At 43.0% G+C, this 16,030-nt stretch overlaps 1 protein-coding gene across 3 annotated transcripts in view; it reads left to right on the top strand.

Moving 5' to 3' along the window:
* The first annotated feature begins 4,464 nt into the window (after window positions 1-4,464).
* sestd1 (SEC14 and spectrin domains 1) overlaps window positions 4,465-16,030 on the top strand; it is a 158,225-nt gene continuing 146,659 nt past the window's right edge. Inside the window, exon 1 of one of the 3 annotated variants that reach the window (XM_041201474.1) lies at window positions 4,465-4,682. The gene's annotated coding sequence lies outside the window, so the exon portion shown is untranslated. Of the gene's footprint in view, window positions 4,683-4,862; window positions 4,980-13,026; window positions 13,151-16,030 lie in introns of those variants that run through there. The other 2 variants (XM_041201475.1, XM_041201476.1) reach the window with 2 other exon arrangements.

Raw genomic sequence — 16,030 nt, 5'->3', positions numbered from 1 at the left:
AAAGTCAAAGAGAGAAATATTAAAATTATTAACATGTTCCCCTCATGTGACAATGTCACATGAGATGGGACATGCTAATAAGAAACACATAAAGTTTGTTAAATTTTAAAAAACGGACATGAAACTTCATCCCGCCATTGGATGAAGTTTCATGAATAAGCTGGAGCCCGCTGGGGCTCCTGGCCTGCCCGCCAGCCTTAAGCTTGGACTGGCAGGTCTTTAATAATCTTGATTAGCCTGTCAATTGCCTCAATTGGCCATTAACAGGTCAGCAGGCAAAGAGCTGATTTCCCTGTCCCCCCGCCTTCCTAAATATTTAAAGGGACCAGAATGATGTTGGGGGTTCCTCCCGATGTCATCCCGCAACATTTTCCCCTCGGTGCGTGGGCCCTGCCCCCAAAGCGCCGAGGGGGCTATCCTGGCCAATGTCAAAGCAATTAATTGAAAATTTTTTTTAAAAAATGAATAAATAAAGACAACCATTTGTGTAAGAGAGTGTGTATGTCTGGCTCACTCCCAGTCTCAGGGTATTCACTCACCCTTACTCATGGTGAGAGTGGGTGAGAGGGTGTGTTGGTGGGGTGAGGGCAGGTGATGGTGAATGACAACTCAGAAGTCGGGAATGAGCTACTTGCGCGCACACACGCACATGCACACACACACACACACACACACAGGCCTTTCACACTCTCCCCTTTCTCACATACATTCACACTTTCCCTTCTCTTACACACACTTGCACTCTCCCGTCTCTCACACATCCTCGCACTCTCCTCCTCTCTCACTCATATACACATACACACTCATCACCTCATAGATACACACTCTCCCTCTCCCACATATGCATACATATACCCTCCTCTCTCCACACACACACATACACAAACGCTCACGGTCACATGCTCACACTCACACTCTCCCCTCTCCTACACACACACTCACACTCTCCCTTTCACATTCACACTGCGGTGGGCCCTGCTCTTGCTCTGGGTCCTCAGGACCCCGTTCTCACTTCAGGCCCTCCTGGGGACCATTCTCGCTTTGGATCCTCCCAAGTCCCACCCTCGCTTCAGGCTGCCCGGTCCCATCTCAGGCCCCCTGTCTCAGGCTCTAAGCTGCCCCCCCCCCCCCCCCCCCCCACCCCCCCAACCCCCCACCGCTTACCCTGCTCCTAGCACCCTACCCTGTAGTCACACCCCTATATCGCTCCAAACTCTGGAGGTATCAAAATGAAATTGAAAAAACTTACCTCTCCCAATCACAGGCTGGTTTCACCCTGCATTTGCTGGGAGGCTCATCATCATCAAATGCAGGGAGAAAACAGTCAGTGATTGAACAAACAGCAAGCAGTATTTTCAAGTATGAGTCTATGTATGTCCCATGATGTTCGATGGGCAAGTCCAGAAGTGTCATGAGCGACAATCTGGCCTGTGGGCCTCCGGTTAGACATCCTGAATTAGACAGTCAGTTCCCCCAAAATCAGTCAAAAATGATACTTAGCTCCCAAGTGTTTTATTTTAGTTCTTTCCCTTTCTCAGCTTCTAACCCTCAGAACTGTCCTTCACAGTGAGAGTATTATTGGAGATCCTCCCTCTAGTGCAAGCTAGGTGAATCTTCCAGCTTCACAAATTTGGTCTTTTCCATCTGAGCATGAGGTTCTACCTGCACTCTGGCACAGTGAACCAGAGAAACTTTTAGCCTCTAGCTGCTCTATCTCTCCCATTCTCTGGCAGACTAACTTTGTGAGTGTCCAGGGATATCTCAGAAACCCCTCCCCCATTGAAGACTATTTCCATGGCAATGTCAAGCATGTGGGTCTTGTATCCAGGTAGAAATGCTGATTAGCTATCCTTGAGTACTCAACTCTCTTTCAGCTTGTAACTAAATGGACAGTTTAAAGCACAACTGTTTACAACCCAACATTCTCAACACTTTTCTAGCACTTTGGAGATTCACTGTCTACTTTTAGGACACAGCTGCTGCCATTGTTTCCAACTATAAACACTTTGCACTTTCTTCCCAGTAAAACAATCTGGGCCCCCTTTCATCTCTAACAATCAAATCTCCCAGGCTTGCTGTCAGGCAGACTTCAGCATATGTCACATGACCCCTTAATTTAACATAAATTAAAGACACAGTCCCAAGACATAACAATATTAAAACCCCCATAATTTCAACAAACTCTTTAGTCCATGTTTGGGCCAAGGTTGTAATGTTTGCAGTAAGCTGTAATTCACCATGAACTGGTGCATTTTCCACAGGAATGCCTCTACCAATCAGAGTCCATTTGCCAACCAATCAGCACTCACTTCTTATACAGTATAAATATGTTGTTTCCCCTGATGTTGGTAATTCCTTGTCAATTGTGTTGATAAGTGCAAGACGAAAAGCTTTGCCAAAAAACCCTTTTTTGGCATTAATCATTTTCTGCATTACCAAATGATGATTGATGTTAGAGTAAAGGGAAAGGAGAGCAGGATTTTCTGAAATGTATTCAAGAGAACTTCCTTGACTAGTATATTTTTGTTCCAATTAGGAAGGAGGTAGTGCACAATATGGTGCTAAAGAATGAGGTAGGCCAAGTGGACCAAGTGTCTGTTTCTCGATGAGGTAACAGAGAAGGCTGATGAAGGGAATACAGTAGATTTTGTCTTAAAGGATTTTAAGAAAGTGTTTGGCAAAGTGCCACAAATTTGAGACTGGTGGAAAAGGAGACGTCAGCTTGGATAAAATAATGGATTAAGGACAGAAAACAGCGAATCATGGTATAATCATTCTTCTTCAGAGTGGAAGATGAAGGCAATGGTATTCCCCAAGGGTTAGTGTTGGGGTCACTGCTGTTTTGATATATGACTTGGATATTGGAATAAAGAGTAAAATTTCAAAATTTGCCAATGATGCCAAACTTGAAGGTGTGGCGAACAGTGGGATGATACTGATTGACTGCAATAGGACATGGATAGGCCAGCAGAATGGGCAGACATTAGGCAGATGGAATTTAATAGAGAGAAGTGCGAGGTGATGCATTTTGGCAGAAAGGTTAGGGAGTGGCAATATTTACTTAATGGCACATTTCTGAAGAGTGTGCAGAATCAGAGGATTCACATGCATAGATCTTAGAAGGTGGCAGGGCATATTTTGAGAGTAGTTGGCAAAGTAAATTTCTTGGGCTTTATAAATACAGCTATTGAGCACAAAAGCAGGGAAGTTATGGTGAGCTTTATAAAGCTCTGGATAGGCCAGAACTAGAGTATTGCATACAGTTCTGGTAACAATGCTTTAAGAAGGATGTGAGGGACCTTGAGAAGGTGCAGAGGAAATGAGGGGGTTTAGCACCAAGGATGAGGGGGTTTAGCACCAAGTTCGGGTGGGGAAGCTTTGCTTGTTCTCCTTGGAGCAAAGGAGGTTGAGGGGAGATCTGTTAGAGGTGTACAAGATTATGACAGATTTAGGTAAGGTAGACAAAAAGAAGTTGTTCCCATTAGCCGATGGTACAAAGACTCAGATACACAGCTTTAAGATCGTGGGGAAGAGATATGGTGATGTGAGGAAGGAACTTTTTTATGCAGGTAGTGACCTGGAACTTACTATCTGCAAAGATGGTGGAAGCAGAGAAAATCAAATGATTTCTAAAGGAAATTGGGCACTCAAAGGAAACAAAGTTGCAAGGCTACAGGGATAAAGTGGAAGAATGGGACTATTGCTCAAGAGAGAAGTCGCAGGGTCTCTATGGACAGTATGTCCTCTTCTTGTGTTATAATGACTTTATGACTTGGACAAGGCACTGGAAGTCTACTGCCACTTGTAGAATTGTATCTCAGCAAGAGTCAGTATCTTCAGGAGAGAAGGGTAAAACATTGTGAAAAAAAATCTTCGATTGATATTAAACAGAAGTCTGTGAAATATCACTAAAGTGTTATATCAAAAACTTTCAAGAGTGTTGATGAAATAGACAAATTTGGATAAAATTTAGTCTATATTTTGCTGTTCCAGAATAAGGCAAGTGTTGCACTTTGAGACAGATCTTATATCATGCTCAATAAGCATTTACTTATTTACCATGTTATGCACAGTAAAAATAATCAATGGTTAATTAATCACTTGGGTTGGCAAGGCAGTTTAAAGAATTGATCTTTGATAGCCCTTCACATTTTTAAAGTTTAACAGGCAATATCTTTAATGAGCAGACAACCTGTGTCTGGCAACCTTGTCGAAAAGAGGAAATAATTTTGATAAAATATGATCAAGGCATGAAAACTAAAACTATTTGATTTCGTTTTGCTGAATTTCAGGTTTATTTTCTCTCTGTTGTGAGATTTAGTTATGTGGTGTATTTCCATCTGTTCATTGATCTCAATCACGCGGTAATGCATTGGCGGTGGTGGAAAGTTTGCATTGTTGTGCAAGTAGGCTATTTGTTGTGCGTGAAACATTAATTTTGTATCAGACGTTAATATGTTAAAAACGCTGCCGAAAGCGGCAAACGGCGTTAATTGAAATTGCTTGCAGTGAGAGGGTTGCTGCTGCTGTGTGTGTGTTGCTGTGCGAGCTGCTCGTGTTGAGAGCGGTCCAGCTTCTCTTACATTTGAGAGAGAGAGAGAGAGAAAAAAAATCCGCAGCCGGAGGTCGGAGGGGAAGTGCAGGATTTGCGGCAGGTTGCAGCGGGTAGCCCGTGTCCTCAGGTGAGCGGATGCAGCAGGTTGAGGCAGCTGGGGCTCGCGCTGATTCACCTGTGCGCGTGGCCGGGGTGGGGTGGGTCCCGGGGGGGAGGGGGCACAGAGAGACTCCCCGGGCAACAAAAGGAGCAAATGTGCCCGGGAAGCCGGCCCGGCGCCTTCCTCTTGGCCTCCCAAACCCGAGCCAGTAGCGGTTGTGCGGGATGAACTGGTGCTGGAAATCTTGTGTGTGTTTTTTTGTGTGAAAGAAATCACGATTGCGACTGTTGTTATGCAGCAGGCTTGAGAGGATTGAGGGGAAAGGTAGGCCTGAGGTGGGGTGGACGGAGCTTTGTTCAGTGGCAGCGCCCACTGCGAGATCGTGGTTCTTTCCCAATCACTGACTTGTGGCTGACTTTTTTTGAGTAAAGATTTTGTTTATATTTTATTACAAAAAACAGTTGTAACCTGCTTTTTCCGCTCTACTTTAAGTGTTGACCTGATGCTGAAAGTCGGACTGCAGATTGTAACGTTGTTTGCACTCCAGCCATTTTCAAAAAGGGATGAGTACTTCCTGTTGGGTGTGAGAGAGTCACAAATTATTAACGGTATCTGCTATTCTTGAAGTACCAAATTGTTGCCCTCTTTTTGAAGATCAATGTTTTGTGTATTGCTGCAGTACGAAATAGATCGTTTTCACAACACTGCAGATGAGGTTTAAATGCTTTTTGTTGCCAATTGGATGCCTGACGTGTAAACCCATCACTTCGCTTGAAAGACTAGATCAAACTATCGAGCTATCTGCATAGGTGATAACTTGATGTAGAATGCGAGTGCTGTGGTTCGGCAGAAATGCTTTAAATCGAGGCTAGGCAGTTTGCCAAAATCCAAGGCTAAGTGGTTCCCAAATGCCCAATAAGATGGTGATGGAGTTTAATCCACTAAAAGCAAGGCTGTTTACCACTGTTTATTCGGCTACATGTTGGAGCAGTAGCTTGCAGGGTTATTTGGAACTGAATGAGTAGAATACTGCCAACCTACCCGCTCATGGTTTGTTCCTTCTATGGTTCAGTCAATGATCTAAGTTATCTGGTTAATTGTACATGGTGCCCTGGAGTACTGCAGTGTTGGCTTAAATCACATGGACTTGAATGTCATCTTGACTCATTTAGTGGGATGCTTATCTTTGAGTCAGAAGGTTATAGGTTCATGAACCAGTATGCAATTTTGCATATAATTTTATCAAACACTTAAGAGATGGAGTGATGTGTGGTTGGGTTATCTTTTGGCAGATGTATTAATTGGGGCCGTGCCTGCTTTATCAGGATGACATACAAGAACCCCTAGTACTATTTGAAGAAGAGCAGTGACTTCTCAGTGTTGTGGTCAACATTCCTCCTGTCAACACCACAAACCTATGATCAGTCAGTCTGTGTCAGATGTAGCTCAGTGAAAGCAATCTTGTCTCTGAATCGGAAAGATGTGGGTTCAAGCCCCACTTAAGAGACTTGAGCACATAATCCTGCATGACAATTCTGTGCAGCACGGAGGGAGTGCTGTGCTGTCAGATGGGATGTTTAAACCATGGTCCTGTCTGCTGTTGCCGGTGGTCCAACACTTAAGATACATGATCTATTCCATTGCCGTTTGTGGGAGTTTGGTTTGTGTAAAGTGGCTTGTTTCCCATGTTATAATAGTGGCTATACTTTTTAAAATATTTAATTGGCTGTAAAGTACTTTGGGGCATTCTGAGTTGAAAGGTGCTATGTAAAGGCAAGTCATTTTTCTTGTTCTTTCCCACTCCTGCACAAACTTTCTTGAGTTACTCCGTCTCTCCTGAAATTCAGCAATTATCCCAAATTAAACATTTAGTACTTTGTTTGAATTGTATTTTCTTTTGAGCTCAGCAGTGACAGACATGTTGTAATAAAGTCTGACTATCAATATGAGTACTCACTGAGGCATAGTGGAAAAGAAGCCAAACTGATCTGCATAAAACTAAATTTGACAAAGGGTTAGCAATTGTGTGGGGCCTATCTTTAACACATCAAATATGAAACATCTTTACGTTTGCACTGCTAACGATAAGAGCATTGTTCAACGAAAGCCTTTTTTAAAAATTCATTCATAGGATGTTGATGTTGCTGGCTAGGCCAGCATTTATTGCCTATTTCCAATTGCCCTTGAGAAGGTGGTGGTGAGCTGTCTTATTGAAGTGCAGCCCATGTAGTGTAGGTGCACCCACTGTGCTATTAGGGAGTTCCAGGATTTTGACCCAGCGACAGTGAAGGAATAGTGATATATTTCCAAGTTGGGGTGGTGTGTGACTTAGAGGGGAACTTCCAGGTGGAGGTGTTCCCATGCATCTGCTGTCCTTGTTGGAGATGGAAGTGGTCGTGTGTTTGGAAGATGCTGTCTAAGGAGCCTTGATGAGTACCTGAAGTGCATCTTGTAGATAACGCATACTGATAGTAGCATGCGTTGGTGGTGGAGGCAGTGTGTGTTTGTGGATGGGATGCCAATCAAACAGGCTGGGTGGTGTCAAGCTTCTTAAGTGTTGTTGGAGCTGCACTCATCCAGGCAAGTGGGGAGCATTGCATCACACTCCTGACTTGTGCCTTGTAGATGATGGACAGGCTTTGGGGAGTCAGGAGGTGAATCACATGCTGTAGGATTCCTAGCCGCTGACCTACTCTTTTGGCTACAGTATTCATATGGCTTGTCCAGTTCAGCTTCTGGTCAATAGTAACCCTCATGATGTTGATAGTGGGGGATTCAGCGATGGTAATGCTATTAAATGACAAAGGGCGATGGTCGGATTCTCTCTTGTGGGAGATGGTCATTGTCTGGAACTTGTGTGGCGTGAATGTCACTTGCCACTTGTCAGCCCAAGCCTGGATATTGTCCAGGTCTTGCTGCATCTGGACATGGACTGCTTCAGTGTCTGAGGAGTCATGAATGTTACTGAACGTTGTGCAATCATCAGCGAACATCCCCACTTCTGACCTTATGATGGAAGGAAGGTCATCGATGAAGCAGCTGAAGACGGTTGGGCCTAGGAAGCTACCCTGAGGAACTCCTGCAGTAATGCTCTGGAATTGAGGTGATTGACCTTGACAACCACAACCACCTTCCTTTGTGCTAGGTATGCTCCAACTGGGGGAGAGTCTGTCCGTGTCCCCCCTCCCCCCATCCCCATTGACTTCAGTTTTGATAGGGCTGCTTGATGCCTCAATTGGCAAAATGATGTCAAGGGCAGTCGCTGTCACCTCACCCCTTTTGTCCATGCTTGACCCAAGGCGGTAATGAGGTCAGGATGCTTGGGCATCAGCGAGTATTTCTAAGCAAGTACTGCTTGATAGCACTGTTGATGACACCTTCCATTACTTTACTGATGACCTAGAGAAGACTGATGGGGCAGTAATTGGCCGGGTTAGATTTGTCCTGTTTTTTGTATACAGGATATAACTGGGCAATTTCCCATATAGCTGGGTAGATGCCAGTGTTGTAGCTGTACCCGACAAATTTGGCTAAGGGCGCAACAAATTCTGGAGCACAAGTCTTCAGTAGTATTGCTGGAATATTGTCAGGGCCCTTGCAGTATCCAGTGCCTTCAGCCATTTCTTGACATCACCTGGAGTGAATTGAATTGGCTGAAGACTGGCATCTGTGATGCTGGGGATCTCCAGAGTAGGCTGAGATGGATCATCCACTCGACACTTCTGGCTGAAGATTGTAGCAAATGCTTCAGCCTTATCTTTGGCACTGATGTGGATTATGGATGAGGATGTTTGTGGTGCTGCCTCCTCCAGTATATAAAAACAAAAAAACTGTGGATGCTGGAAATCCAAAACAAAAACAAAAACAGAATTACCTGGAAACACTCAGCAGGTCTGGCAGCATCAGCGGAGAAGAAAAGAGTTGACGTTTCGAGTCCTCATGACCCTTCGACAGAACTTGAGTTCGAGTCCAAGAGACTCGAACTCAAGTTCTGTCGAAGGGTCATGAGGACTCAAAACGTCAACTCTTTTCTTCTCCGCCGATGCTGCCAGACAGACCTGCTGAATTTTTCCAGGTAATTCTGTTTTTGTTTTTGCCTCCTCCAGTAAGTTGTTTAATTGTTTACCACCATTCACGAGTGGATGTGGCAGGACTGCAGAGCTTAGATCTGATCCGTTGGTGGTGGGATTGCCTAGCTCTGTCTATTGAATGCTGCTTACGCTGTTTGGCACGCAAGTAGTCTTGAGTTGTAGCTTCACCAGGTTGCCACCTCATTTTTAGGTATGGCTGGTGCTGTTCCTGGCATGCCCTCCTGCACTCGTAGTTGAACCAGGGTTGATCCCCTGTCTTGGTGGCAATGGTAGAGTAGGGGATATGCCAGGCCATGAAGTTACAGATCGTGGGCCAGCGCCTCATGGATGCTCAGTCTTGAGTTTCTAGATCTGTTCGAAAGCACGATGATAGTGCCACACAACACAATGGAGGGTATCCTCAATGTGAAGTTGTGACTTCATCTTCACAAGGACAATGCGGTGGCCACTTCTGCTGATGCTGTCATGGACAGATGCATCTGCAGCAAGCAAATTAGTAAGGATGAGGTCAAGTATGTTTTTCCCTCTTGTTGGTTCCCTCACCACCAGCTGCAGACCCAGCCTAGCAGCTATGCCCTTTAGGACTCAGCCAGATTGGTCAGTCGTGGTGCTACCGAACCATTCTTGGTGTTGGATGTTGAAGTCTCCCACCCAGAGTACATTCTGCACCCTTACCACCCTCAGTGCTTCCTCTAAGTGGTGTTCAACATGGAGGAGCACTGACTCATCAGCTGAGGGAGGGCGGTACGTGCTAATCAGCAGGAGGCTTCCTTGCCCATGTTTGACCTGATGCCATTATATTCATGAGGTCCAGAGTCGATGTTCTGGACTCCCAGGGCAACTCTCTCTTGACTGTATACCACTGTGCCACCACCTCTGGGCCTTCCTGCAGGTGGGACATGACATACCTAGGGATGGTGATAGTAGTATCTGGGACATTGTCTGTAAGGTATGATTCTATGAGTATGACTGTCAGGCTGTTGCTTGACTAGTCTGTGAGACAGCTCTCCCAACTTTGGCACAAGTCCCCAGATCATAGTAAAGAGGATTTGCAGGGTAGACAGGGCTGATTTTGCCGTTGTCATTTCTGGTGCCTAAGTCAGTTTCATTCCTTCTTGACTTCGTAGTGGTTTTGATACAACTGAGTTGCTTGCTAGGCCATTTCAGAGTCAACCACATTGCTGACAACTATAACGATCCTGTTGGGGACAGTTAACATTTCAACAGAAATCCAAAGACTCTAATTAACTGACAGAACGACAGCACAAGATTTCAAGTTTTTAAACTAAAACAAGCTTTATTGTATATAAAAATTAAAGCAAGCACTAATGCAATAGTTTTTAATGGCTAATGCTATGGACTCAGTTCTACTTTTTCTTTCCCTGCACCGCCCCTTCCATGCCACCAAATAATCTCCAGCTGCATTATAAGAATCCTGAAGATTCATTTCACTTTTCCTGGGACAAACCGAAAGATATGCCATGGCTCTCTAGAATTCGCTTTAATGCTCCTCAATATTCCAGCTATTCTCCGACGTAATATTTCATGGCGAACTTTCCATTAATTTTTTTGTGAAGTCATCCTCCAACCTTTTTTTAATACTTCATGACTGTGCATGCTTCGGCTCCTTGTTCTGGCCTTCTCTCAGCCTTCTATGCTAACTCTGCTAACTGCTTTCTGCCACAAGGCCCTGTGAGGGCCACTAGATTTCTTCCCCTAGGTACAAGCTAGGTAAACCTTCCAGTTGCTTTACACCTCATGAAATCCAAACTGAACTTGAGCTCCACCAGCATTCCACGCGTTGAGCAATAAAGTTAGTATTATATCTGCTTAAAGTGTAGGCCTAACTAGCAGTCATCTCCTGTTGGCTCTCTTAATCCAGTGAGATGCAGTCTACACCAAAACAAAGCTGCAACTCCCTACACTCTGAGCAAACATCCAAATAACGTAAACAAAAGAGCCTTCCATCCACACAGCCCATCTTGATGACAACATGAGCATACTTAGGGATGTCCTCACACAGAAATGTAAATTAATTATTTTACCTTCAACACAACCCTTTGATTCTGTAATCCATATGAATTATTTATATTGCTGATGGAGTTTATGACCCTTTCTCCAGAATTTCTGTTCTGATCGAGGAACTCCCTTGTTGACCCACTGCTCCCAACATCTCTCCACCAACTTAAATCTTTTACTGAAGTAAGTGGGGACTGTCTGGCTCTACTGCAAGCTGAGTGATAGGTCCTCCATTGTTCAAGTGTCCCCACTGTCAACTCCAACGATATTGAATAAACACAGGCTACCTTTTTAAGTGAGGCTTGTTTGTATGTTCTTTATTATTCTTTCATGGGATGTGGGCATTCCTGTCTAGGCCAGCATTTATTGCCCAAGCCTAATTGCCCTTGAGGACGTGGTGGTGAGTTACTTTCTTGAACCGCTGCGTGTGGTGTAGGTACATCCATGGTACTGTTAGGGCGGGAATTCCAGGATTTTGACCCCGCGACAGTGAAGGAACTCCAAGCCGCATTACATCCTAGTCATGATGTTATGTGGCTTGGAGGGGAACTTGCAGGTGGTGGTGTTCCCATGCATCTGCTGCCCTTACCCTTCTTGGTAGTAGAGGTTGCAGGTTTGCAAAGTGCTGTTAAAGGAGCTTTAGTACGTTGCTGCAATGCATTTTGTAGATGATACACACTGCTGCCAGCTGTGTGTCGGTGTTGGAGGGGGTGAATATCGAAGGTGGTGGACGGGGTGTCAATCAAGTGGGCTGCTTTGCCCCAGATGGTGTTGAGCTTCTTGAGTGCTGTTGGAGCTGCACTCATCCAGCCAAGTGGAAAGTATTCCATCACATTCCTGACTTGTCCCACACAGATGGTCAACAGCCTTTAGGGAGTCAGGAGGTGAATTACTTGTCATAGAATTCTTAGCCTCTGACCTGCTGTTGTAGTTGCAGTATTTATATGACTAGTCCAGTTCAGTTTCTGGTCAATGGTAACCCTCAGGATGCTCATAAATGAGGGACTCAGTGATAGTAATGCCATTGAAAGTCAAGGGGAGATGGCTGGATTCTATCTTGTTGGAAATGGTCATTGCCTGGCACTTGTGTGACATGAATGTTACTTTCACTTATCAACGTAAACCCAAAAGTTGTCCAGGTCTTGCTGCACATGGGCAGGGACTGCTTCAGTATCTGAAGAGTCATGAATGGTGCTGAACATCATGGAATCATCAGCGAATATCCCCACTTTGGACCTTATGATGGAGGAAAGGTAATTGATGAAGCAACTGAAGATGTTAGGGCCTCAGACTCTACCCTGAGTAACTCCTGCAGTGATGTCCTGGGGCTGATTACTTCCAACAGCCACAACCACCATCTTTTGTGCTAGGTATGACTCCAACCAGTGGAGAGTTTTCCCCTGATTCCCATCAATTTTAGTTTTGCTCGGGCTCCTTGATGCCATACTTGTTCAAATGCTGCCTTGATGCCAAGGGCAGTCATTCTCACCTCATCTCTTGTTTGAACCAATACTGTAATGAGGTCAGGAACCGAGTGGCCTTGACAGAGTTACATTTACCTCTGAGTTGTGTTTACTAGTTTCTCAACCTGATGCCCCCGTTTATCTGCAGTTAAAACTTTAATTCCTAAAACTAAAATTTATATTCTAAATTATATAAATTATGTACTAGATATTCGCAATACAGGATAGAAAATACTTCTTGACCAGATACAAACTCCATAATTCTGCTCATTCTGAGTGCAAACTTTTCTTTATTTTAAATATGCTTTTTGTCATGGATTTCAGGTATTTTAACCAGTGTTCTATAGATTGAATTCTGTGATTTCCTGACTGTATCCTTGAAAACCATGTTTTGCTTTTGGGATTAATCGTAACATGAGTTATTCTTAACTAATCGTTTTAGCCCCACAATGTTATTGTATCAAAAAACAAGAGTTGACATGCTGGAAGTAGTCTAGTAACCTGTAATGAGAGAATTTTTCAGGTATTGCAAAAGTTCTGGACATGTTGAACACTTGATAACTTCTTAGGTAACTTCTTTCATTCTATATTAATGAGATGGATTTAGTCAATATGCATATACTGATTTTTTTATCCACAGAGGATAATATGTGGAACTATTATATTTAAGATATGAACACACTTAAGAAAGCTAACATACAAAAACTAAGTTTTCATCTGTTATTGTGCAGGGACAAGATATTAGCTGCTCACCTTTGAAAATGGTTTGGATTTGTTTCAGTTAATGCACCAAGTCACTTGAGGATTTCTCTGGTGAATTCCTAATTCCCAAGGTCATTGATTTCAGTCTACCATTGTCAGCAAATAGTTGTTACCATGGCAACAATCCTCTGATGCAGAGCAAGACTACACAAATATCAAGGTAGGGATAGCAGACATGTTTTATTGTAACAAAAATTGAAAGCGGAATTGCTGTCTTAACTGAATTTAGATTCACACTAGTAGATAGATAAATCAAAAAGCTGTTGGTAGCCATCTTTTATTGTATTGGAACTTAGCCAGCCTTTTGTTAAATATTGATTTTACTGTTTGGAATTTTTTTTTGTGAATAGTTCTTCAGCTGGTGCATTTGGACTTGGGAAAAGGATCATTGTAAACAAAATTAATATTGAGTGTGGAAAAACTAATAATTAAAGCAGTGTTCTCCAGTAGAAATTGCTGCCTAGCCATATTCACTAATTTTAGTAGAAAATGCCTTGTTTGCAGTACATTTAAGTATACCATGTATATATTTACTGAACAAACATCTGTCAGCATTTAGAGTGAAATTTGCATTGCAGTCTTTCTCTTTGACCAATGTTTGAAATTCTGCCATGAGTGTGTTAGACACAACACACCTTAGTGCAGCTTTAAGATCTGTCCAGCAGTTGCGAGTAGTACTTTTGAGTTCATCAGTGATTGCTTAGAATGTGGACTGTGAATGCCCAATGACTGTGTCTATTTCTTTTGTTCTTACTAAGCAAAAATGCAACCAGCCACATCTGACTTTCCAGTTAGTCACATGTGGCTCGTGGTTCATGTCATGGGCAGTTCTGACATAAAGGGCACCCTTGAGATACAGTACTACTGTGGATACTTGTGTGGGTGTCATTAAGCAGTTGTATTTTCATGCAAATAAGGCATGTGGTTATAATTGCAGGATACTAGATCAAGTTTCTATCAGAAAATAAATAACATAATAAGGCTACTTGACTTATCAACATAATATCCTTCCATAGAGTTTGTATACTTACCGTGGATTGTGTCTTGTAATCACAAATTAAGAGTTCAAAAACTTTCTGTAATTTCAGAATCATCTATCTACTGTCTTCGTCTATCTGATACTCAGAGTCTTCAATCATTTTTTTAACCTGGGTGATTATCTAGCTCTGTTTAAAATGAAAATATAAATTGACATATGGAAGTTCATATCTATGCAAGGGAGAAGTGGAGAGAGGATTGATTTGTTTTAATTGCTGATTTTTTTATTTGAAGCTTGTTTATCTTCTATTTTGTTGATCAGTTGAAACATTAATTATTTAACCAAGTTGCATTATCAATATTTAATTATTTTTAAAACCTTGAATTTTTAACTTCAAAATGCTGCTCTGTAAATCTCTCCTCAAATTTAGGCACATAGTTCTGCAATCATGGTTGTCAGTCTTCTCTGAACCCTTATACATGTACTCTTTTGCAGCAGAAATGGTAACAACATTAAATTCTAAATGCCTCGCTAATTAATTTTCTACTTGGTGATAAAAGGCCTGGTATTAATTGTAATTTATTTCATCATACTTTAATCATCATTAAATAATAAATTAGCCGTGTTATGAGCGCCATCTTAGGATGGTTGTTAGAGTAGCTATTAGCACACTTAGGATTGTTCAGCAAGTGCTGCTCAATCACAGAATCACATCTAATAGTAGATGTTTTGTTTTGGGTTTTGTAAGCCCCTGTAATTGCTGTAGTTTGATTTGTCTCCTTTCTGCATCTATTACCTAATAGTATGCAAATAACAGAATTGTGCAATGGCTCCAGGACAGATTCCAGCCCTGCCAAAACAGGTGTCAAACTCAGGGGTGTGTTGTTAACCAACACTCCTCTTAATCTTTCTTGCAACAATGCTGCAACTTACTACTGACAAACTTCCTAGGCTGCTATAACTTATTGCACTGCTGGTAAATTCCTGAACCTCAACTGGTTGAAGGCCAAACCAAGACAACAACCACTTCTGTAAAAGCATGACAGTATGCTGATGACGCACAAGTTAATGCTTACTCTGAAGAAGAACTACAACAAATAGTTGATGTATTTACCAAAGCCTGTGACAGCCTGGTTTGCCCTGAAAACCAGTAAGACCAGAGGCCTCTACCAACGTACATCAAATCCAATATTTTCAATTGAGATTCATGGTGAAGTGTTGGAAAATGTCACTCACTTCCCATATTTTGGAAGCTATCTGTCTCAAAAAGCTGACATTGGATTTGGTGGTGTACCTCTTCATCAGTGTGCTTTCTCAGTCTATAGTAAAAAACATGCTGAAGTTTTTGAGACCCAACGCTAAACTCCCAAATCCATGAGACAGTGGTTCTGCCAATGCAAAACATGACTATCAAACACATCTGGAGCTGCATGAAGAGAGGGACCTGGAACACCATCCTCCCTTGGAGGAGGACAGGGAGGAGAAGGAAGTTGAGGATGGAGGAGGGTGCTCCAGAGGAGCCCAGTGCCCAGGCACTGCTGGAAGACTGCTGAGGCCTCATGACAATTGCAAGGCTGGCATAGCCATAAGGGTGATACTCATTCAGCAGCGTTTCACTTGAGCAACTTCCAGCCCTTGAAAGATGAGTAAGTTATCTGTATTATCAGAGAAATTATCCAGCAAACACACACATCTGCATAATCCCATCGTCACCCATGTAGATTGAAAATGGGGTCTCCACAGCCAAAGGCCTTCCCCAACACTGATTATGGCACCACAGGAAACCCAGCACCCATGCCCAGCCTTTAACTCCATGTCCTTTTGGCATCAAGCAATGATAACACAAAAGTCTGCTCATTGATTATAATAATAATATAATAAAGCAAAAGTAAATGATCACACAAACCAAGAAAACATCACCGAAGTGATGCATAAAGTGGCACCTTGATTTTCTGTCCACTTCTATTTGGAGCTCTCCTTGTTTTCTGAGGATAAAGTAGAGACCACTTGCTCCCTTAACTCTGCTTGTGATTGAGGTGCATGTGGCCCCTGGAGGGGCTC

The sequence above is a fragment of the Carcharodon carcharias genome, chromosome 12, assembly GCF_017639515.1.
Source record: "Carcharodon carcharias isolate sCarCar2 chromosome 12, sCarCar2.pri, whole genome shotgun sequence".
In the NCBI taxonomy this organism is placed as follows: Eukaryota; Metazoa; Chordata; class Chondrichthyes; order Lamniformes; family Lamnidae; genus Carcharodon; species Carcharodon carcharias.
The sequence above is the reverse complement of the archived record's forward strand: the minus strand, read 5'-3'. Positions and strand labels throughout refer to the sequence as shown.